At 35.3% G+C, this 3,023-nt stretch overlaps 1 pseudogene; it reads right to left on the minus strand.

Annotated features, from left to right (window-relative positions):
- Positions 1–400: 400 nt before the first annotated feature.
- On the minus strand, positions 401–2,665 carry LOC143584226 (protein trichome birefringence-like 2; annotated as a pseudogene).
- Between the last annotated feature and the right edge of the window lie 358 nt (positions 2,666–3,023).

Below are 3,023 nucleotides of genomic sequence, written 5' to 3' on the forward strand. Positions count from 1 at the left end.
TGAGTTTAGCCAATAGACGCTTTTCAGTGATCCAAATCGATCGTGAATTGTTTTTAGGGATCCCGCTATATGAGATAAAGGTAAAGGGCACGTGGCCAGCTTGTGTGGGATTCGCTATCTTGGATAGCGGAACACACCTTTCCTTACTAACCATCGTGTTGCATGCCACATGCTTGTTTGGTGGACACATGGCAAGCCTAGGTGTGATCCTTTATCTCATATGACAAAATCATCAAAAACAATTCAGCGACGATATGCATCCCCAAAAACAACGAAGCTTCGGCTAAATCCACCAAATAAGAAACAAACTAAAACAAGTTAACACACCCAATAATAACCAAAACTCTCCCAACTCTCTCAACCTCGCAAACAAAAAAAGCCATAAACTTTACAACAAATTTCATCTTTTCCAAGATCCTCTTCCAACCTTCAATAAAGATGCATACAACAGCTCGTTCCAAGTATCCGGCACACCTGGCAAACACCAATGGCTGCAATCTTGTGAATGCTCTGCAAAAGGTTTTTGTTGCTTTATGGGCACTGGTTTGTAATTTGTTCTGTAAATCGACGGGTGACCATCTTTTCTGTAATCTGTTAGCCTGCTAATGTTGAGATATATCACTGGAGTTTTAATCACACGCAGCACATTGTCAAAAGCTCGCATCTTTGATGGGTAGTTAGTTAACTGACTAGTATTGAAAATCGGTTCGGTTTCTGTGTGGCACTGCCCTCCTGAATTCCACTGCCCTCCCCTGCAAACAATGAATCACATGCTTAATGACTTTGACTTTTGAAGTCAACCCTAAAAAACATTAAGCTACCTGAAATGAGTGAGTGAATAGCCTCTAAAGATAACTTGAGTTCTCTGACTGTCAATGCTCTTATCTATCCATTTGGACCATGTGGAAAGAGCCCTTGAATATGCATCAAGAGCTTTGAGTCTTGGGTAAACACGGTTGCCTTCCTGATAATAGTTTTCCCTGTTAGCAAAACAAAAAAAGAGTTCAATCAGAGTTACATGTATGACGTCTTTTTGACGCGTTCCAAATGTTCAAGATATGATTATAGTTTTATGTTAATATTGCAAGACATACCCTCGTGAAGTTTTCTCATGAGTCCACCAATGTCCCGTGTTGAAGATCAAAATGTCAGCATCTTGATACATTGAAGTCACTCGGTCCATTAAATCCAATCTTAGTGTCTCAAAAGAACTATTTTCGCCTTTGAAAGATGACTCTCTTACTAGAAATGGAGAACTCACAAAATCCACAGTGCAGTTGTAGTCCTACACAAATTACAAGCATTTCTCGACTCATTAGACGAAGTCCAAAAGAAGTTTGACTTTCATAGTCAAATATAGTATAACTAACTTGCCTCAAATCTGAAAGCATAAATTCCTCTTTTCTTGAAATCTCCTCTTCCTGATATTTCATAAACCATTTTTTTGTTCTTGAGAGAATGCCTGAGTATGCAAACAAGTGATTCCCACATGTTCCTATTCAAGGAATCTCCAACAAAAACCATTCTCTTTCCTCTTAATCTTTCCAAAATATCTGTTGCATTCAAACTAAAAAAAGAAAAATGAAGTGAGGACAAAGCTCATAAATTGATCAATACATTTATAATCACAACTTAAAAGGTTAAATAACCACTTGTATTATTGTATATCCAATTATGGTAAAAAAATGTATACTTTAATTCTTAAGTTCCAAAATATGTAGTGTAGATCTTTGACTTTTGAGATTCAATATTATTGTTACTTTCTAGAAAAAAGACATAAGTTATTGTCCATATTCAACTTGAAACATAAGTTGCATAATGATACTTCCTGTCCAATATTGAAGCATAACTTATAAAGATCATTTGACAACATTATAATCATGAAATTGAGAGTAATAGCATTTTGAAGAAATTATGATCATTACCTTGGGATTCACATCCAAATGGCTGCCACCTCCATTTAACAAACTCGTCGTCTGGCCTCTTATTAAGATGGCAATTGAGATCTTTGTCTACATACGGACACGAACCAGCCGGATAATACGGTTTCGTATCATCTTTCACCCATCTTCCATTAAAAATATCACATTCTTCAAATGATCCACCAACATTACTCAAAGTTTGAATAATTTTACCATGATCTTGGTCTAAACCATCTGATTTAACACTCCCATTACTAAAAGTTTCATTTTTCACATCTATCAAATGGGTATCATTAAAGTCACTAACTTTAAACAGAAATTTCATCAAAGCTTCCATTTTTAACATCACCAGATAATTTCCCTAAATTGGTATCACCTTTTCCATCATTACCAAGGAGTCATAACCTAATATCTAAACTAGAACTGTTTGATTCAGCCCTATTCTCACTAACCAAAACTTTAGGGTTTTGGTCTAATTGTGTGGAATTTGCTATAACAATTGAAGAAGAAGATGTGGAATTGATACTTGATGTTGTACAAGAACTGTTGTTACTGATATTAAACCCTTGGATAAAAAGTTTATCTGAATCTGGATTCTTGAAAGAAGAATTGGAAAAATATAATATAAATAAGAAAATGAAAAACGAAACAACCCCTATCCCAAATCCAGAAACTAACTTCTTTCTTGGAGATGAACAAACTGGAAAGTGATCTAAGATTGCAAGGATTTTCTTCAGGTTCATGATTGAACCCATGAAAGATTCAATGGATCAAACAGTACCAGTGTGTTTGTGGCAATTAAGAAAGAGCATAAAGTTATTCAAAGTATGCAAGCGTGAAGATGATGGTTAGTTAATGTTGATAATGAAATGAAAGTATGAAAGAGAGTTTGTGAAGGTTTTTGATGGGAGACAAATTCCAGAGTGCAGAATAAGGGATAGGCTGCATATTGCATGCAAAACGGAAAGGAAATTACCATACTACCCCTAACTAGATACATACAAACGAAAATTTCGTTGGGAGTTCCGAGTTTTTCTACTCTCTTAACCAAATCAAATTCAAAGAGGGAATTTTCAAATATCAAATTATTAATTTTATTAA

This window comes from Bidens hawaiensis, unplaced genomic scaffold (genome assembly GCF_021521415.1).
Source record: "Bidens hawaiensis isolate Kalapana, Puna unplaced genomic scaffold, B.hawaiensis_p1.1 tig00032851_1, whole genome shotgun sequence".
Classification (NCBI taxonomy): Eukaryota; Viridiplantae; Streptophyta; class Magnoliopsida; order Asterales; family Asteraceae; genus Bidens; species Bidens hawaiensis.